At 48.1% G+C, this 21,723-nt stretch overlaps 2 long non-coding RNA genes across 2 annotated transcripts; both read right to left on the bottom strand.

Moving 5' to 3' along the window:
* Nucleotides 1-2,200: 2,200 nt before the first annotated feature.
* On the bottom strand, nt 2,201-8,285 carry LOC101059457 (uncharacterized). Its single transcript, XR_170430.4, has 3 exons — nt 8,011-8,285; nt 7,114-7,214; nt 2,201-2,633 (listed from the first exon to the last, which is right to left on the bottom strand). It is a non-coding gene; the product is annotated as an uncharacterized LOC101059457 (long non-coding RNA).
* A 9,723-nt stretch (nt 8,286-18,008) lies between these two features.
* Nucleotides 18,009-21,360, bottom strand: LOC134808730 (uncharacterized). Its single transcript, XR_010152236.1, has 2 exons — nt 21,240-21,360; nt 18,009-18,831 (listed from the first exon to the last, which is right to left on the bottom strand). It is a non-coding gene; the product is annotated as an uncharacterized LOC134808730 (long non-coding RNA).
* Nucleotides 21,361-21,723: the final 363 nt, after the last annotated feature.

The following is a 21,723-nucleotide window of genomic DNA, read 5'->3' as shown; positions in this document are numbered from 1 at the left end:
AGGAGTGAGGTAACCTGCAAAAGGGACTGGAAGAACTAGATGTGGAAATCATGTTTAGGGCCAAAAAGAAGCAATTTAAGAGCTACTGGAGGCTGGGCGTGGTGGCTCACACCTATAATCCCAGCACTTTGGGAGGCCAATGTGGGCAGATCACCTGAGGTCAGGAGTTGGATACCAACCTGGGCAACATGGCGAAACCCCGTCTCTACTGAAAACACAAAAATGTGTTGTGGTGGCAGGTGCCCGTAATCCCAGTTACTCGAGAGGCTGAAGCAGGAGAATGCTTGAACCTGGGAGGTGGAGGTTGCAGTGAGCCGAGATCGCGCCACTGCGCTCCGGCCATTTGCAGCATTGCCAAGTATGTAAAGCTCAGCTCCTAAGCTCTTTAAGACTCCATCTCAAAAAATAAATAAATAAATAAAAATTTAAAAAAAGGTTGAACGGTGAATTGAAAAAGGAACTGAAAGCCGCAGGACAAGGTGAGAGGTGCTGAGCTGAAGTGAGTAACCTGCTGGGCTTGAAATAACTCAGCGTCTGTAGTCCGTGCCCAGGGACCTGGGGTGGTTCCTGCGTGCTGCATGTCTGGCACCCCGTACTAGAGGGAGCAGAAGAGGGCATAAGCACACAAGGCACAGGCTTTGACCTTTGGAAGCCTATCCCACGGGAAATTTACTGAGGTGACAACAGAAGGAAGGGCCCATGTCTTGGGAGTGCTGTCATGGCCATGTTTCAGCACCATTTATATTAAACACACACGCACACACACACACGTATATATATATATATATATATTTTTTTTTTTTTTTGAGATAGAGTCTCGCTCTGTCACAAAGGCTGGAGTGCAGTGGCACAATCCTGACTCACTGCAACCTCCACCTCCCGGGTTCCAGCGATTCTCCTGTCTTGGCCTTCCAAGTAGCTGGGATTACAGGTGCGCGCCACCACACTCAGCTAATTTTTGTATTTTTAGCAGAGACAGGGTTTCACCACGTTGGCCAGGCTGCTCTTGAACTCCTGATCTCAAATAATCTGCTCTCCTCAGCCTCCCAAAGTGCTGGGATTACAGGCATGAGCCACCGCGTTCAGCCATAAACATATATAATTTTTTAAACCCTCCTAAATCATTGCAGCGTACCTTTGCCAGCTATGTGGCCATTAACAACATCTCTGACTGAGCTGTTCCAGCCCCACCTTGCCAGCCGTCTGCAGCATTGCCAAGTATCTAAAGTTCAGCTCCTAAGCTCACCCCAAGCCAGCTCAGCACCTTCCAATTCTATGGAAAACACCTGGTAACTGAAGCTCAGCGTCTCAAAGGCAGCCTTGAATCCTCCCTTCTCCTCCACTTTCATCATCAGGAGCCAGGTTCTGTTTTTCCTTAGCACCTGCCCTTGTCTCTCCACATCTGTTGCTGCCACCCTCCTGCGGCTCTGGCAGTGTTGTCAGGGGATGGAGCAGCACGCTGCAGGGGCTCTCATCTCCCCTGCCCCAGCCCATCTCATGCCCTCAGAGGGATGAATCTTACCACATGACGCTTCTCAGGGCTGCACCACAGCTTTCCCTAGGCGGAAACCTCCAATGCTATCTATCACAGGGGCACAAATTCTTCTGTAAGTTGCTATATGTAAAGGGCTTTGTGGGCCAGACAGTATCTGTTGCAATGAACCAACTCTACTCTACTTTTATTTATTTTATGTATTTATGTATTTATTTATTTATTTATTTATTTGTGTTTTGAGACAGGGTCTTGCTCTGTCACCCAGGCTGGAGTCCAGTGATGTAATCACAGCTCACTGCAACCTGAACCTCCCAGGTTCAAGTGATCCTCCCACGTCAGCCTCCCGAGTAGCTGGGACTACGGGCGTGCCCCCACCACACCCAGCTAATTTATTGTATTTTTTGTAGAGACAGGATCTCCCTAGGTTCCCCAGGCTGGTCTCGAACTCCTGGGCTGAAGTGATCCTCCCACCTCTGCCTCCCAAAGTGCTGGTGTTATAGGCGTGAGCCACCGCACCCGGCCAGGCTTTGTTCTTTATGGGGCTTATTTACATGGTTAAGGGTTTGCTCAGAGCTTGAGAACCTATTTATATTGTTCTCATATTTCGCAAATGTTTAATTAAGGAAGCAAGAGAAAACTGCGAGTGCAAAAGACCAATTTCAGTTTTTAAAATTATCACTCTGAGAAAAGGACAATAGATATTTCTTAACCTGCTTAATTTCAGTGTGCATTAATCAGAGCGCTTTTATCTTAGCAGTGTTATTGCGCAGTTGTCTGAAATGAGAAAATAAATGGGGTTTAGGAGGAGTTAACATGCATGGTAGAAACTAAAAGTCAGGCTGTCTGGTCAAAAGTCTCAGCCTTGCCACTAATTAGCTGTGTCACTCAAGCATCTGAACTTCATTTTCCTTGTCTGTCAAAAATGAAAAGTTTGGACAGATCCAGTGGGACGTGGGACGAAGATGAACACAAAATGTGCGCCCTGTGGGAAACGTGATGTATTTATTTGCTTCTATGTCCCACTCTCCTCCCAGACTGAAGCTCCTATTGCTAAGGTAGCACCTCCTGCATAGCTGGTGTTTACTGAGGGGATCATTCAATACTCGTAAGTAATATCTGCGTCTGATATGTAACAAAGCTGCAAAAAAAGGGGAGAAGGCATTAAATTCACTTGATAGGGCATATCTAGGTTGCTGCATGCTATGACAGGGAGACTGGCAGATTGGTACCATAGCGCTTGCTGCTAGTTTTAGCCCTTAATTTAATTTGCTGTATGATCAGCTGGGTGTGGTGGCTCATGTCTATAATCCCAGTACTTTGGGAGGCCGAGACTTGAGCCCAGGAGTTCGAGATCGCCTGGGCAACCCAGTGAGACCCCATCTCTCCAAAAAAAAAAAAAAAAAAAAATTAGCCAGACGTGGTGGTGCACGCCTATAGTCCCAGCTACTCTGGAGGCTGAGGTGGGAAGATCACTTGAGCTGGGGAGGTTGAGGCTGCAGTGAGCTGTGATCGCACCACTGAACTCCAGCCTGGGTGACAGAGCAAGACCCTGTCTGAAAAAATAACAGTAATAATAATTTGGCCAGGCGCAGTGGCTCGAGCCTGTAATCGCAGCACTTTGGGGGGCCAAGGTGAGCAGATCACCTGAGGTCAGGAGTTCAAGACCAGCCTGACCAACATTGTAAAACCCCATCTCTACTAAAAATACAAAATTAGCCGGGCGTGGTGGCCCACGTCTGTAATCTCAGTTACTCAGAAGGCTGAGGCAGGAGAATCGCTTGAACCTGGGAGGCGCAGGTTGCAATGAGCTGAGATCACACCATTGCACTCCAGCCTGGGCCACAAGAGCAAAACTCCATCTCAAAAAAATAAATATAAATAAAATAATAATAATAATAATTTGCTGTAAGATATTAGAAGTTACTTCTCTAGAACCTTAAAACAATGTGTAAAATGTAGATAAACATAACTCCCTTAAAAAGCTCATAAAGGTCAAAGTTAGCATACTCTGAAACAATGGATGGGAAAATATGAAAGGCTACATTCTGTGGATAACTGTTACTAACATGGGTTGCATAAGACTGCACCTGCTGAACTGGCTTTACCATTCATTCCCCTCTTTCAGTTCATATTTTCCTTCAATTAAGTAGGGAAAAAAAACAAAAGAAGCAGAGAATAGTCATTGTTAACAGACCAGCTTCCTCGGTGTGTCCATTCCTCCCACCACCTTCCTTCTTGGGGCTCACATGCAAATGGCCCCAGAGGGCTCATGGCCACAGCAGCGTTCTATGGGTGTCCTAGTTCCACTCAAGGGACACCCACAGCTCACAAAGTGGGAAATTCTTTCCCTTGTATTGGTTTCTAACACTTTTAACATCACATTTTCGCCAGGCATGCCAGCGCTGTAATCCCAGCACTGTGGGAGGCCAAGGCGGGAAGATCGCTTGATCCCAGGAGTTCGAGACCAGCCTTGGCAACATGGGAAAACACCATCTCCACAAAATCAAAAAATCAGCTGGGTGTGGTGTGTGTGCCTGTAATCCCAGCACTTTGGGAGGCTGCAGTGGGAGGATCCCCAGAGCCCAGCAGTTCAAGGTTGCAGCAAGCCGTGATCGCAGCACTGCACTCCAGCCTGGGCCACACAGCAACATCCTGTCTCAAAAAAAAAAAAAAAAAAAATTTATTTTTCTCCACCTTTTTCTTCTTTTTTTCAGGAGGCATCTCAATTGTTTCTTTCTTTCTTTCTTTCTTTTTTTTGAAACGGAGTCTCGCTCTGTCACCAGGCTGGAATGCAATGGCGAGATCTCGGCTCACTGCAACCTCCGCCTCCCAGGTTCACACCATTCTCCTACCTCAGCCTCCCGAGTAGCTGGGATTACAGGCGTGGGTCACCACACCCAGCTAATTTTTGTATTTTTAGTAGAGACAGGGTTTCACCATGTTGGCCAGAATGGTCTCGATCTCTTGACCTCGTGATCTGCCTGCCTTGGCCTCTCAAAGTGCTGGGATTACAGGCGTGACCCACCATGCCCAGCCACTTTTTTCTTAAAAAACCAGAAAAGCTTCCTCAGTATATAGTAGTCCCAGCTACTCGGGAGGCTGAGGCAGGAGAATCGCTTGAACCCGGGAGGCTGAGGTTGCAGTGAGCCAAGATCAAGTCATTGCACTCCAGCCTGGGCGACAGAGTGAGATTCCGCCTCAAAAAAAAAAAAAAATTAAATTTTGAGTCCTCTCATTTCACTTTGTAAATTCTCGTTTGAAGTGTAGACAAGTGTTAAAGTATTTCACCAGCACATAAGGCAAATACAACTTTGTAATGTGACTTTGATCAACCGTTGAGGTTAAAATTTTACTTGGTAACGTTTCCTAAATAATTAAAATAGATTTTCTAAGAGGCAGAATAAACAGGTGAATAAAATTCTTGCCTGCAACGTGTGCAGTGTGGATGACAGCAACGTGAGCTCCCGTGGGAACATGGTGCTAATCTTGAAAAAATTACTTTGTGAATTATTGGATGCTATTGGGACCCTGTATTTGTGTTATCAGCAAATCAAGAAGTGATTCTCTCTGGGAATATTAGCCACAGTAAAATGTTCTAGACATCCCTTTATTAATTAAACAAGAGAAAAGGTAATTATAGTCTCTGCTAGGTCCCTTAAATCATTTCCTTTTTTAAAATGTCTTTTTATTTTGAGACAGGGTCTCATTCTGTTGTCCAGGCTGGAGTGCAGTGGCATGAACATGGCTCATTGTAGCCTTGAACTGCTGGGCTCAGGTGATCCTCCGACCTTGGCCTCCTGAGTAGCTGAAATTACAGGCATGCCCCACCATGCCCGGCTAAGTTTTTTTAATTGAGATGGAGTCTCACTTTGTCACCCAGGGTGGAGTGCAGTGGCGTGATCTCTGCTCACTGCAACCTCTGCAGCCTGAGTTCAAGCGATTCTCGTGCCTCAGCCTCCCGAGTAGCTGGGACGACAGGCATGCACCACCACACTCAGTTATTTATTTATTTATTTTTTGTATTTTTAGTAGAAAGGGGGTTTCGTCATGTTGATCAGGTCGTTCTCAAACTCCTGACCTCAGGTGATCTGCCCGCCTCGGCCTCCCAGTGTGCTGGGATCACAGGTGTGAGCCACTGCGCCCGGCTGTACCCAGCTAATTTTTGTATTTTTTTGGACAGACAGGGTTTTGTCACGTTGCCTGGGCTAGTCTCAAACTCCTGGGCTCAAGCAATCTGCCTGCCTCGGCCTCCCAAAGTGCTGGGATTTCAGGTGTGAGCCACTGTGGTGGCCTACTATTGTTATTTTTAGCAGAGATAAGGCATTGCTACGTTGCCCAGGCTGGTCTCAAACTCCTGGCTCAAGCGATCCTCCCACATCGGCCTCCCAAAGCTCTGGGATTATAGGCGCGAGCCACTGCGCCTGGCCTCGGCATCCTGTATTTTATCTCGCAACTGTGAGGCAGATGCAGTGGCTGTTGGGAGAAGGTAGTGATGTGGGGGAGAAATAGAACACTAAAACGAACCCCACGGGGAGCCAAAGCGGCCACTGATTCACAAACAATCTAAGGATCACAGATAATTTCTTTCTTTCTTTCCTTTTTTTTTTTTTTTTGAGACCGAGTCTCGCTCTGTCGCCCAGGCTGGAGTGCAATGGCATGATCTCGGCTCACTGCAACCTCCGCCTCCTGGGTTCAAGCAATTCTCCTGCCTCAGCCTCCTGAGTAGCTGGGATTACAGGTGCCCGCCACCACGCCCAGCTAATTTTTTTGTATTTTTAGTAGAGATAGGGTTTCACCATCTTGGCCAGGCTGGTCTTGAACTCCTGACCTCAGGTGATCTACCCGCCTCAGCCTCCCAAAGTGCTGGGATTACAGGCGTGAGCCACCATGCCCAGCCACCTGGCCTTTATTTTTTAAATTGTGATAAAATATGCTAACATGCTTGAGTCCAGGAGTTTGAGACCAGCCTGGGAAACATTAGTGAGACCCTGTCGCTACCAAAAGAAAAAAAAAAGCATAACAAAATGTACCACTGAAACTTTTTTTTTTTTTTTTTGAGACGGAATCTCACTCTGTCACCCAGGCTGGAGTACAGTGGCGCGATCTCGGCTCACTGCAACCTCCACCTCCGGGGTTCAAGTGATTCTCCTGCCTCAACCTCCCGAGTAGCTGGGATTACAGGCACAAACCACCACCCCCGGCTAATTTTTTGTATTTTTAGTATAGACGGGATTTTACCATGTTGGCCAGCCTGGTCTCGACCTCCTGACCTCAGGTGATCCACCCGCCTCGGTCTCCCAAAGTGCTGGGATTACAGGCATGAGCCACCGCGCCAGGCTGGCCTAAACCATTTTTAAGGGCGTAAGTCAGTGCCATTATGTACATTAATAAGGTTGTATCACCATCATCATTGTCTATTTCTGGAATGTTTCCATCATCCCAAAGAGAATTCAATCTTTAATACTCAAATATTTTAAAATTAAAACAAAGAACACTGAGACGAAGATAAACTAAATCCAGTTGGGCAACTTTTTCTTCTGAATAGGCAGACTCTCACTATCGTATCAAACTTATATTCGTGGACATATATTCATGCTGCAAACTCTGGAAGCACTCACCGAAGCAGATAAAGGCTTTTCAGAGGTTAATGGCCTGTGATCAGTCTTGCAACTAGACCCTGAATCCATCATTCCTGATTCTCACTCCTAATGGCATTTTACTGGGTTGTCCAATGAGTTAATAAATGAAAAATTATATTAAAACTTATAAATGCAACATGTACCCTCTATCAATATTTCCCATCATAAAATAATACTTTAAAAGTGAATTTGAGCCAGCTGCAGTGGCTCACACCTGTAATCCCAGCACTTTGGGAGACCGAGGTGGGTGGATCACCTGAGATCAGGAGTTGGAGATCAGCCTGGCCAACATGGTGAAACCCCATGTCCACTAAAAATACAAAAATTAGCTGGGCGTGGCGGCGCATGCCTGTAATCCCAGCTACTCAGGAGGGTGAGGCAGGAGAATCGCTTGAACCCGGGAGGTGGAGTTTACAGTGAGCCAAGATCAAGCCATTGCACTCCAGCCTGGGCAACAAGAGCAAAACTCCATCTCAAGAAAAAAGAAAAACAAGGTGAATTTGGGCTGAATGCGGCGGCTCATGCCTGTAATCCCAGCACTTTGGAAAGCCGAGGAGGGAGGATCAGTTGAGCCCAGGAGCTTGAGTTCCACCTGGGCAACAGAGTGAGACCCCGTCTCTATTTAAAAAATGCAAAAATTAGCCTGGTGTGGTGGAGCTTGTCTGTAGTCCCAGCTACTCAGGAGGCTGAGGTAGGAGGATCGCTTGAGCCCAGGAGGTCGAGGCTACAGTTAGCTGAAATTGCGCCACTGCACTCCAGCCTGGGCAACAGAATGAGATCCTGTCTCAAAAAAAAAAAAAAAGAAACTGAATGTATATGGAATCACTGTTGTGACATTTTAACATATTTTCTCTATAGTTATTGTACAAAGAATACCTTTTTTTTCAAAAAAATTTTCAAGAAAAAAATACTTTCAGGTTTTTCCACGGACTTAGAAATATGAGACCGCTACAACAAATGTATCTAGCCTGGCAAAACATGAATGAAACGTTGTATGCAGTCTCTTTTTCTATTAGTCAGTGGCTGAAAGCCTTTGAAACAACCTGATGGGCGGTTGGTATTGTGTAAGACGGTGACCTAAAAACAGCCTGCCAGTTCCCTGCCATCCCATTTTTCAACAGCAGGGTGTGATCATAATGGGCTTTATTGACATCATAAATCTGAGAGCATGGATGGTATCCATTTCCAGTTGTTTAATTGAAGAAATGAAAGATCTTGTAATGTGGAGTTGATATGGAGAGTTTGTCGAGCTACAGTAAAATTTTGCAAGAGCTGTGACCTTGGGTCAGAAAATGACTGATCAAGACGGAACCTTTTGTCATACTGTGGAAGCGACTGTATTGACTTATTTTATTCTTAGCGCTAATGCCAACAGAGAGCACGAATTGCTTCTGACTGCTTTCTGTCTCAACCCAGAGTGACTCTGTGGGCAAATCAATACAAGTATCGTCTAAATAAGCTATGACTAAATAATAAAATATGATAAACTTTTATTATTTATTTTGAGACAGAGTTTCGCGCTTGTGGCCCAGGCTGGATTGCAATGGCGCGATCTCTGCTCACTGCAACCTCTGCCTCCCGGGTTCAAGCGATTTTCCTGCCTCAGCCTCCCGAGTAGCTGGGATTCCAGGCATGTGCTACCATGCCCGGCTAATTTTTGTTTTTTCAGTAGAGACGGAATTTCGCCATGTTGGCCATGCTGGTCTTGAACTCCTGGTCTCAAGTGATCCTGGCCTGAGCTTTTCAAAGTGCTAGGATTACAGGCGTCAGCCACTGCACCTGGCCTGTTTTCCATCTTCTTAATGTGATGGGTTCTCATAAGGGTGAACAGGTGGGCGTGAGCAACCTAGACCCAAACAGGTGAAGCCACAGCAAATCATAGATAGTCCCTGGGTTTCGTGGGTTTGGGAACAGCAAATCGCAGACCGTCCCTGGCTTTCCTGGGTTTGGGAACTTTATTTAGGATGTTTGACACAGCTGAGCGTAAAAGAATGATACATTTTCTCACAACTTGTAAGATTTGAGAAGTGCTGAAAGCCCTAGAGAGGAGAAAGAGAATGGTGGTGTCTATTAAAATGCAGTGTGAGATCATCTATGATTCATTTACATAAGATTTAAAAATAAGCAGAACAAATACATAGCTTTACAAGTTCCAGTCGTGGTTACTCTTGCTGAGGAGGGGGTAGGCAGAGGAAGGGGAGTGAGGGGGGTTCTGGGGTGCTGGTTACCTTCTGTTCCTTGGTCTGAGCAATGGTAAATGGTCGCCTTTGTGAAAATTCATTGAGTTGTACACTGATGGCTTGGGCACTTCTATGTGTATAATATTCAATACATTTTTTGAAAATGTAAAAATGGGCCAGACACAGTGGTTCACGCCTGTAATCCCAGCACTTTGGGAGGTGGAAGCGGATGGATTGCTTGAGCTCAGGAGTTTGAGACCAGCCTGGGCAACATGGTAAAATCCCATCTCTACAAAAAATAGCCAGGCGTGGTGGCTCACCTGTAGTCCCAGCTACTTGGGAGCCTGAGGTGGGACAATCACCTGAGCCCAGGGAAGTTGAGGCTGCAGTGAGCTGTGATTGTGCCGCTGCACTCCAGCCTGGGTGACAGAGCAAGACCTTGTCTCAAAAAAAAAAAAGGGCTGGGCACGGTGGCTCACGCCTGTCATCCCAGCACTTTGGGAGGCTGAGCCGGGTGGATCACCTGAGATCAGGAGTTTGAGACCAGCCTGGCCAACATGGAGAAACCCCGTCTCTACTAAAAATACAATATTAGCCAGGTGTTGTGGTGCATGGTGCTCACACCTGTAATCCCAGCTACCCAGAGGCTGAGGCAGGAGAATCGCTTGAACCCAGGAGGCAGAGGTTGTGGTGAGCCGAGATCGTGCCATTGCACTCCGCTGGGCAACAAGAGCAAAACTCCGTCTCAAAAAAAAAAAAAAAAAAAAAGTAAAAATGTAGTATAGAAGAATCTTTGTCAGTCCTTTACAGAAAGTTGATATGAGAATTGTCTAATAGAATTTTAAAAATAGATGTTATTTTTTAGAAGAGTTTTAGATTTATAGAAAAATTGAGAAGCTAGTTCAGGGAGTTTCTATATGCCCTATGCCCAGTTTCCCCTATTATTAACATATTAGTGTGGGCCAGGCACAGTGGCTCACGCCTGTCATCCCAGCACTTTGGGAGGCCGAGGCGGGGGGATCACCTGAGGTCAGGAGTTTGACTACCCTGACCAACATGGTGAAACCCTATCTGTAGTAAAAATACAAAAATTAGCTGGGTATGGTGGCACGCACCTGTAATCCCAGCTACTCCGGAGGCTGAGGCAGGAGAATCACGTGAACCCAGGAGGCGGAGGTTGCAGTGAGCCGAGATCGAGCCACTGCACTCCAGCCTGGGCGACAGAGCAACACTCAGTCTCAAAAATAAATAAATAAAGTAAAATAAAATAAAAATATATTAGTATGGTACATTTATTACAATGAATAAACCCATATTGCTACATTAGTACTAACCAAAGTCGGTAGTTGATTCAGGTTTGCTTACTCTTCCCCTAATTTTCTTTTCTGCTCCAGGCCCCCACATCGCCTTTGGTCACCATGTTTCACTGGGCTCCTCTGGGCTGTGACAGTGTTTCTGGTGACCTGGACGGTTTTGAGGAATGCTGGTGTGGGATCGTATAGGAGTTCAAGACCAGCCTGGCCAACATGGTGAGATCCTGTCTCCACTAAAAATACAAAAATTAACTGGGCGTGGTGGTGTGTGCCTGTAATCCCAGTTCAGGCGATTCTCCTGCCTCAGTCTCCCAAGTAGCTGGGATTACAGGCACCCGCCACCACGCCCGGCTAATTTTTGTATTTTTAGTAAAGACAGGGTTTCACCATGTTGTTCAGGCTGGTCTCGAACTCCCGACCTCAGGTGATCCGCCCGGCCTTGGCCTTTAAAGTGCTGGGATTACAGGCGTGAGCCACCCAACCCAGCTTGTAATTAAATTTTTTTCAGTCCACATAGAAGACGGTGGTGCCGTCAGATGAAGCTGTCCTATGCAGGGGTGCTGTTTTTTGTTTTTTGTGTTTTGTTTTGTTTTGAGATGGAGTCTTGCTCTTGTTGCCCAGGCTGGTTGCAGTGCAGTGAGCCAAGATGGCACCACTGCTTTCCAGCCCGGGTGACAGAGTGAGACCCTGTCTCAAAAGAAAAAAAACACAAAACTTCTAAAAGAACATCATGGGGGAAAAACTACGTTTTATTCAACTTCTCTACATGTAAGGTACCATTTAATGTTTTTAAAATTTTGAGTTGGCCGGGTGTGGTGACTCACGCCTGTAATCCCAGCACTTTGGGAAGCCAAGGCGGGCAGATCATCTGAGGTCAGGAGTTCGAGACCAGCCTGATCAACATGACAAAACCCCATCTCTATAAAAATACAAAAAAAATAGCCAGGCGTGGTGGTGGGTGCCTGTAATCACAGCTGCTTGGGAGGCTGAGGCGGGAGAATCGCTTGAACCTGGGATGCAGGGGTTGTAGTGAGCCAAGATCTCACCACTGCACTCCAGCCTGGGTGACAGAGTAAGACTCTGTCTCAAAAAAAAAAAAAATTTAACTGGGAGCCCTACATTTTATCCGACAACCTGGGCTCAGGACCTCCCCCAGCAAGGCCTGGGACGCCCTGCCTCTGTGACTTCCTCACCAAAGCTCAGCAAGCCCAGCATTCTGGATTTCTTCCAGTGCTGGGAACAATTCAAGTTCTTTCCCGGCCCGGGGCCTTTGCGCAGCATGTTCTATATTGCTGGAACCCTCTTCACATGACTGGCTGCTTCTCACTCACAAGGTTTCAGCTTAAATGTCTCCTCCTTAGAACGCCCTTTCCTGAGCCAGCTGTGGTGGCGCCCTGTAGTTCCAGCTACTTGGGAGGCTGAGGCGGGAAGATCGCTTGAGCACAGGAGTTCCAGGCTGCAGTGACCCATGATTGCATCACTACACTCCAGCCTGAGTGACAGAGCGAGACCCTGTCTCTAAAAATAAAAAATAATAATTAATTAACTAAAAATTAAAAAGGGCCGGGCAAGGTGGCTCACGCCTATAATCCCAGCACTTTGGAAGGCCGAGGTCGGGGAGAACACTTAAGCCCAGGAGTTTGAGACCAACCTAGGCAACATAGCGAGACCCCATCTCTACAAAATAAGATGTGAAGTTTTCATTTAACATCATCAGTGGATCTTTGGAAACTGACTTTAAGCAAAACAAAGTAAAACAGGTCTTCAGATTAGGTTGTTTGTTGTTTCATTATAATGTTAACAAGGAAAAAAATAGTTTTTGTTACATGTCGTTTTCCTTAAAGTTGCAGTTTCCAAAAGCCTATAGTGAGGACTGGCTGTAATTAGTGAAGAGGAGGACGTGCTGGATTCGAGCGGGCTCTGCCGCCAACGGCTGATGCTTTAGAAGAAGGACGTGCGCGGCCCAGCGTGGTGGCTCACGCCTGTAATCCCAGCACTTTGGTAGGCTGAGGTGGGTGGATCACCTGAGGTCGGGAGTTCGAGACCAGCCTGACCAACATGGTGAAACCCCGTCTCTACTAAAAATACAAAATAAGCCAGGCGTGGTGGCGCATGCCTGTAATCCCAGCTACTCGGGAGGCTGAGGCAGGAGAATCACTCGAACCTGGGAGGCGGAAGTTGTGGTGTGCCGAGATCGCGCCACTGCACTCCAGCCTGGCAACAAGAACAAAACTCCATCTCAAAAAAAAAAAAAGCAAAAACAAACAAAAAAAAAACACGCTAGGCACAGTGGCTTACGCCTGTAATCCCAGCACTCTGGGAGGCCGAGGCGGGTGGATCACAAGGTCAGGAGATCGAGACCCTCCTGGCTAACACCGTGAAACCCCGTCTCTACTAAAAATACAAACAATTAGCTGGGTGTGGTGGCGGATGCCTGTAGTCCCAGCTACTTGGGAGGCTGAGGCAGGAGAATGGCGTGAACCCGGGAGGCGGAGGTTGCAGTGAGCGGAGATCGTGCCACTGCACTCCAGCCTGGGCAACAGAGCGAGACTCCATCTCAAAAAAAACAAAAAACAAAAAAACAGAAGGACATGTGGATTGGGTACGGTAGCTCACGCCTGTAATCCCAGCATTTAGGGAGGCCAAGGTAGGCAGACTGCATGAGCTAGGAGTTCCAGACCAACCTGGGCAACTTAGTGAGACCCTGTCTCTAAAAACACAAAAATAAATGAAATTAGCCAGGCATACTGGTGAGCACTTGTAGTCCAAACTACGCGGGGGACCGAGGCAGGAGGATCAATTGAGCCCAGGAATTTGAGGTTGCAGTGAGCCATAATGTACCACTGCACTTCAGCCTGGGTGACCAAGCAAGACCCCATCTCAAAAACAAAATAAAATTTAATGTAATTTCTTTTTTTTTTTTTTGAGAAGGAGCCCCAGGTTGGAGTGAGTGCAGTGGTGTGATCTCGGCTCACTGCAACCTCCGCCTCCCGGGTTCAAGCAATTCTTCTGCCTCAACCTCCCAAGTAGCTGGGATTACAGGCACACCACCATGCCCGACACATTTTTGTATTTTTAGTAGAGACGGGGTTTCGCCATATTGGCCAGGCTGGTCTCAAACTCCTGACCTCAAGTGATCCGCCGGCCTTGGCCTCCCAAAGTGCTGGGATTACAGGCACGAGCCACCACACCCGGCCTCTATTACATTCTTAAAATTAAGTTATGTCAGCCAGGCGAGGTGGCTCACACCTGTAATCCCAGCACTTTGAGAGGCCAAGGCGGGCGGATCACAAGGTCAGGAGTTGGAGACCAGCCTGACCAACATGGTGAAACCCCGTCTCTACTAAAAATACAAAAATTAACCAGGTGTAGTGGCGCGTGCCTGTAATCCCAGCTACTCAGGAGGCTGAGGCAGAAAATCGCTTGAACCTGGGAGGCGGAGGTTGCAGTGAGCTGAGATTGCACCATTGCACTCCAGCCTGGGTGACAGAGCAAGACTCCATCTCAAAAACAAACAAAAAAATTAAGTTATGTCGAATTATATTTTCCTAGGCATCCAGAACCTTCTAACATGAATTCATGGTAAAGGAAACACCTAAATATTGTTTCTGGCAATCTCCTGTTTTGTAAAGTCTGTGTTAAACTTTTATTCCCCGACTAGCATTGGAATCACTGTAGAACACATAGATTTGGTGTGAGATGGCTTCATTGTGAACGAGTTCCCGTTTATTGTGTCAAAGTCAAGCCTTTGAGCAGCCAGGTACGGATGGGCCAACTGCCGAGCCATGGTGGAGAAGGTAGAGAAGAGCGATGGAGTTATCAGCGAAATCAGAGCTGCCTCGGTGGGTTTCGAATCAGAAATTCCTAAGGGTAACCCTACAGTGAGTGCATAAAGCCACTCAGTGTAATCAGTAGCGTACGACTTCTGTACAATTTGCATAAGATGCACAAGTTGCAATTTGGTTTCAGACTTTTTGTTTGTTTCTTTCTTTTTTTTTTTGAGACAGGGTCTGGCTCTGTTGCCCAGGCTGGAGTGCACTGGTGTGATCTCGGCTCACTGCAACCTCTGCCTCCTGGGCTCAAGCCATCTTCCCATCTCAGCCTCTCAAGTAGCGGGGACTACAGGCACACACCACCACACCTGGCTAATTTTTGTACTTTTTGCAAAGAAAGGATTTTGCCATGTTGCCCAGGTTGGTCTTGAACCATTGAGCTCAAGCGATCCTCCGGCCTCAACCTCCCAAAGTGCTGGGATTACAGGCATGAGCCACCACGCCCAGCCTGGTTTCAGACTTTTATAAATAACGTGTGTATTATTTCCTCTAAATAGCTTGATTGTTTTTCTTTCCTTTTTTTTTTTTTTGAGACAGAGTCTCACTTTGTCGCCCAGGCTGGAGTGCAGTGGCGCGATCTTGGCTCACTGCAGCCTCAACCCCACAAGCTCAAGCAATCCTCCTGCCTCAGCCACCTGAGTAGCTGAGACTACAGGCATGCGCCATCACACCCGGCTAAGTTTTATACTTTTAGTAGAGACAGGGGCTTCACTACGTTAGCCAGGCTGGTCTCGATCTCCTGACCTCAAGTGATCCACCCACCTCGGCCTCCGAAAGTGCTGGGATTGCAGGTGTGAGCCACTGCACGCAGCCCTAAATTGGGTTTTTTGTTACAGGTGGATGGAGCTGAATTCCTGAGGAAAAGCTCAACTCAGCTATGGACGGATCTTGTTCCTCCTTATCGGGGGATCCCCAAGGAGAACGCTTGGCGTGTCCTCCTTTGGTCCAGCCTGGGTTGCAGCTTCGATGCTCCCTCTGTGCAGGGCGGAAGGTACCTCCAGATTACCCATCTGTACCCCGGGATTTAGGGGACACCTGATGAGGTATTTGCGTTTAATCATCATCTTGATGCGGACGCTTTTAGGAGCAATGACTGAGACTGGGAGGGATTATAAATAAACACTCAAATGACAGGAAATCTTCAGCTGTCTTCCACCATCACTCTTCTGAAACATTAGTGCCTCATCTCGATAACGAAACAATGTCAGTGCATCCTGAGAGCATGGGGCTCACGTCTGCATTTGAGGCTGTGCACATTTAACCAGGCTGTTTTGAATATTAGACTCTTTTATCAGATCTTCTGACCACCCGCTTTCTGCTGCTCACAGACCTTGGGTTTCAGAGAAAAGGCTCCTGGATTTCAACGCAATCCATTATCTTCTGTGGACACATGAGGCAAGCAACCTATGGGAGACTTTTTTCTCTTTTTTCTTTTTTCTTTGCCTTAAAAAAAATCTTTTGTTGGAGCTTGCTTCACTAGTAGGAAAGCTGACACCTGTGTAGACAGGTTGTCTGCACCCACTCACAAATTCATTCATGCGTCATGTGCTTTTTGGAGCCGGCATTGCCCTCATCTTTGAGGAGCTCACAATTGGAAGGGAGGGGAGTATCCACACGGTGGAGGTCCCCAGTGGCTTAGTTACATTTGTTTGGGGGTTAGGAAGTAGAGCAAACACAGGGCTTGGCTTAGCACTGCTCCCAAGTTGCTGACATTTATTTTTACTAATCGTCCCTTAAAAAAAGAATCAGGAGGCTGGGTGCAGTGGTTTATGCCTGTAATCCCAGCACTTTGGGAGGCCGAGGCGGGCAGATCACCTGAGGTCAGGAGTTCAAGACTAGCCTGGCCAACATGGTGAAACCCCGTCTCTACTAAAATATAAAATTAGCCAGGCGTGGTGGTGCACACCTGTAATCCCAGTTACTCAAGAGGCTGAGGCAGGAGAATCACTTGAACCCAGGAGGCAGAGATTGCAGTGAGCCAAGATCACGCCATTGCACTCAAGCCTAGGCAACAGAGCAAGACTCGGTCTAAAAAATAAAAAAATAAGAATTACACTGGGTATGGTGGCTCACACCTATAATCCCAGCACCTTGGGAAGCCAAGACAAGAGGATCACTTGAGCCCAGGAGTTTGAGACCAACCTGGGCAACATAGCAAGCCCTCATCTCTTAAAAAAAGTTAAACTTTAGCCAGGCATGGTGGTGCACACTTGTAGTCCCAGCTACTTGGGAGGGTGAAGTGAGAGAATCGTTTGAGCCCATGATTTCGAATTCCACATGATCAATTGTAAACTGATTTTTTTTTTTTTTTTTTAGATGGAGTCTCACTCTGTCTCCCAGGCTGGAGTGCAGTGGCGCGATCTCGGCTCAGTGCAACTTCCGCCTTCTGGGATCAAGCGATTCTCCTGCCTCAGCCTCGCAAGTAGCTAGGATTGCAGGCACCCGCTACCACAGCCGGCTAATTTTTGTATTTTTAGTACAGATGGGGTTTCACCATATTGACCAGGCTGGTCTCGAATTCCTGACCTTGTGATCCGCCTCCCTCGGCTTCCCAAAGGGCTGGGATTACAGGCGTGAGCCACTGCGCCCGGCCACTGATTTGTTGTTGTTGTTGTTGTTGTTGTTGTTGTTGTTGTTATCAGTGTTTTCTTTTTTATTATTATTTATTTTATTTTATTTTATCATACTTTAAGTTTTAGGGTACTGTACTGATTTTATACCCAACTCATTCCAGGATTCTTGCAACACACTATGCTGATGTACAAAGATGAATAAGACATGGTCTCGGCCAGGCGCAGTGGCTCACGCCTGTCATCCCAGCACTTTGGGAGGCTGAGATGGGCAGATCAGGAGGTCAGGAGATTGAGACCATCCTGGCTAACACGGTGCAACCCCGTCTCTATTAAAAATACAAAAAATTAGCCAGATGTGGTGGCACATGCCTGTAGTCCCAGCTACTCGGGAGGCTGAGGCAGGAGAATCACTTGAACCCAGGAGGCAGAGGTTGCAGTGAGCCGAGATTGTGCCACTGCACTCCAGTCTGGGCGACAGAGCGAGACTCCATCTCAAAAAAAAAAAAAAAAAGACATGGTCTTACTGATCAGAGGGTAAAGCAGGGAAAATTTGGGTTGCCCCATCATCGAGCAACAAGTAGCATTCCTGGGACTTGTATGCAAAGACAAGAAAGCCTGGGAGATGTGATGTGCAGATACAGTATGGGCTGTGCTGGCTTGTGGAAAAAGACAGAATAGCTGGGTGCAGTGGTTCACATCTGTAATCCCAGCACTTTGGGAGGCCGAGGTGGGCAGATCACCTGAGGCCAGGAGTTTGAGACCAGCCTGGCCAACATGGCAAAACCCCGTCTCTACTAAAAATACAAAAATTAGCCTGCGTGGTGATGAGTGCCTGTAATCCCAGCTACTCGGGAGGCTGAGGCAGGAGAATCAATTGAACCCGGGAGGTGGAGGTTGCAGTGAGCCAAGATCGTGCCACTGCACCCCAGCCTGGGCAACAGAGCGAGACTCTGTCTCAAAAAAAGAAAATGAAAAAGACATGCTTAAATTTTAGCTTCCATTTCTCATCTTCTAAAGCCGTGCTTCTCAAACATGAGTGAGCAGACCCAGGAATCTTGTTAAAATGCGGATTCCGATTCAAGGGGCCTGGGAGGAGCCTGAGGTCCTGCCTTTCAAACCAGCTCCCAGATGGGGCTGATGCTGACACCAGTAAACTCCCTTTGCACACAAGCCTGTTTAGGCTGGGTCTTCTCCAATTTGCACACACAGTATCCCAGCTACGACATTCAGAAACATCAAGCTTGTTCTTTCCTGCCCCTTGATGCTGCTTTTTGTTCTGTGCCTTCTCTTGAGCCCCTTGATGGTGCTTTTTGTTCTGTGCTTTCTCTTAAGCCCTGCCCTCTGCTTGGAATGCTATCTGCCACCTCTTCACTCCTCCTCCAGGAAGCCTTCCTTGACTGCCTGCTCTCTGCCCTCCGAGGACTCTCGGGAGCAGACTTTGAGGAGCAGGCTCCAGGGCAGAGGTTCTTGGCCTTGGCTACAAATTAGAATCACCTGGGAGCTTTAAACCACCCACTGTCACACCCCAGACCAATAGAACCAGAATTTCTAGGGGTGGGACCCAGCACCGGTGTGAGAAGAAGTAGGTCACAGGTGTCTCTCATGCACAACATTTACAAAGTATTGACGGCATCTGATGTCTCCAAACAAGTTGGTAAAATTCACTGTAGCAGTTCATCACAGCCAGGTGCCGCGGCTCATGCCTATAATCCCAGCACTTTGGGAGGCTGAGGCAGGTGGATCACTTGGAGCCCAGTAGTTCAAGACCAGCCTGGGCAACATGGTGGGACTCCCATCTCTACAAAAAACACAGAAATTAGCCAGGCGTGGTGGTGCACGCCTATTGTCCCAGCTACTCAGGAAGCTGAGGTGGGAGAATTGCTGGAGCTTGGGAGGTGGAGGCTGCAATGAGCCGAGACTGCACCACTGCACTCCAGACTGGGTGACAGAGCAAGACCCTGTCTCAGAAAATAAAATAAAATTTAATTTTTTTAAAAAAGGCCAAGTGTGGTGGCTTACACCTGTAATTCCAGCACTTTGGGAGGCTAAGGCAGGCAGATCACTTGAGGTCAGGAGTTTGAGACCAGCCTGGCCAACATGGCAAAACTCTGTCTCTACCAAAAATATAAAAAATTAGCCAGGCGGCTGGGCGTGGTGGCTTATGCCTGTAGTCCCAGCACTTTGGGAGGCCAAGGCAGGCGGATCAGGAGGTCAGGAAATCGAGACCATCCTGTCTAATATGGTGAAACCCCATCTCTACTAAAAATACAAACCATTAGCCAGGTGTGGTGGCTCGTGCCTGTAGTCCCAGCTACACGGGAGGCTGAGGCAGGAGAATCGCTCGAACCCGGGAGGTGGAGGTTGCAGTGAGTCGAGATCGTGCCACTGCACTCAAGCTTGGGTGACAGAGCAAGACTCCGTCTCAAAAAAAAAAAAAAAAAAGGCCCCAAGGCCCTCATCTGCCCCTTCTGCCATGCGAGGACAGTGAAAAGATGGCCATTGAGGAGGGGGCCCTCACCAGACACGGACCTGCCTGTCCTGGAGTGTGGGTGTCTGGCCTCCAGAGCGTGAGAAAGGCATTTCTGTTGCTTACATACCCCTCAGTTGATCTTGAAACAAGGAATTGTTTAAGGAAGGAATTAGGGCTGGGCACAGTGGCTCACACCTGTAATCCCAGCACTTTGGGAGGCCGGGGTGGGAGGATCACTTAAGCTCAGGGGTTCAAGGCCAGCCTGGGCAACATAGGGAGACCTCACCTCTACAAAAAATTTAAAAATTAACTGGGTGCAACGGTGCATGCTGTGATCCCAGCTACATGGGAGGCAGAGGCAGGAGGATCGTTTGATCCCAGGAGGTGGTGGCTGCAGTGAGCTGTGTTTGCTCCACTGCACTCCAGCCTGGGCAACAGAGAAAGAGCCAGTCTTTTTTTTTTTTGAGACGGAGTCTCACTCCGTCACCCAGGCTGGAGTGCAGTGGCACAATCTTGGCTCACTGCAAACTCCGCCTCCCAGGTTCAAGCCATTCTCCTGCCTCAGCCTACTGAGTAGCTGGGACTACAGGCGCCCCCCACCACGCCCAGCTAATTTTTTTTGTATTTTTGGTAGAGACAGGGTTTTACTGTGTTAGCCAGGATGGTCTCGATCTCCTGACCTCGTGATCCGCCTGCCTCGGCCTCCCAAAGCGCTAGGATTACAGGCGTGAGCCACTGTGCCCAGCCAGAAAGAGCCAATCTTAAAAAAAAAAAAAAGTAATTTCCTATCTTTATAAAGGCCATATAGGTAGGCCTTTGTCAGTAGGAAGGAGGCAGAAGAGCCAAGGTCCAAGGAGAGCTGAAGACAGAAGTGCCCCTTTACTCTGATGGTCCTGAAATTAGCCCAGGAGCTCTGGCCAGCAACATGCTTTGGTTCAGCTGCAGACGACTGGGTCCAGCCTGGCGAAAGGGAACTCCCAATGCAGTGAGTAGACTCTGGTGGTGGCTGCTACCACAGTGGCCTAGCTGGGTTCTAGGCCTGCTCTGCCGTGAGCCTCTCCAGTCCACGGAAGGGAGGGGCACAGCTCTCCCTCCACACCCATCCCAGCAACATCAACTCATTCCATCAACTAATTCGAAAAATGTTCTGGACAATCCGCAGTGGCTCACACCTGTAAGCCCAGCACTTTGGGAGGCTGAGGTGGGTGGCTCACCTGAGGTCAAGAGTTCGAGACCAGCCTGGCCAACATGGTGAAACCCCATCTCTACTAAAAATACAAAAATTAGCTGGGTGTGGTGGTGGCACCTATGATCCCAGCTACTCAGGAGGCTGAGGCAGGAGAATCGCTTGAACCCAGGAGGTGGAGGTTGCAGTGAGCCGAGATCGCACCACTGCACTCCAGCCTGTGCGACAGAGCAAAAACTCCGTCTCAAAAAAAAAGAAAAAGAGAAAGAAAGAAAAGAAAAATGTTCTGGCCCTTCGCCTGAAAGCCTCCTGGAAGAACATCTGCCATTTGCTCTAATTAGATTAAGACACATGCAAGTGTCCTAGTCCCTGGAATAACCGCTGTTAAGAGTTCCCTTTGACATTTGCAGGGGAAGAATCCACACCCACATGTTCAGCCCGTCGTGCTCTCAATGGTTTCCCTCCCGTGGGGCCTGTGTCTGGCCTGTCCTGGCCCCACAGGTAATGCCCCCGACCCGGAAGGCATTGTGGACCCAGATGTGCAACTGACCTGGAACACAGCTGAGTGATATCAGACTCAACATCAGGTGCGGAGCTGTTTGTTCTGTTGGAGAACATTCCAGAGGTTCCAGAAGCTGGCAGGGCTTGGGGCTCACCCATGTTTCTGTGCCAGGAGCTCTCCCCAAGCACCTGCTGTGACTCAACAAAGCTGCACTGAGCACAAGCTTGGGTTAGGCCCCGCGAGGGGATCCAGGGAGGAAACACACAGACAGGGGGTCGCTGCCGTGGGGCAGAGAACAAACTGGTGCTGCCTGTGCCTGGTGGGCAGAGCCCGGGTTGTCGGAGGCACGTTCAGAAGCTGGGTTCACTCAGTCTGTTCCGTCATGGGATCAATGGGCCCCCTTGGAAAGTTCTGGAGTGAGGGAACCATCACTGAGGGTGTGCTAGTGGCAGTCCCGCTCTGTCCCCCAGGCTGGGTGCGTGGCGGTGGCAGTCCCGCTCTGTCCCCCAGGCTGGGTGCGTGGCGGTGGCAG

This window comes from Pan troglodytes, chromosome 18 (genome assembly GCF_028858775.2).
Source record: "Pan troglodytes isolate AG18354 chromosome 18, NHGRI_mPanTro3-v2.0_pri, whole genome shotgun sequence".
Taxonomy (NCBI): domain Eukaryota; kingdom Metazoa; phylum Chordata; class Mammalia; order Primates; family Hominidae; genus Pan; species Pan troglodytes.
This window is presented reverse-complemented; position numbering and strand designations above follow the sequence as displayed.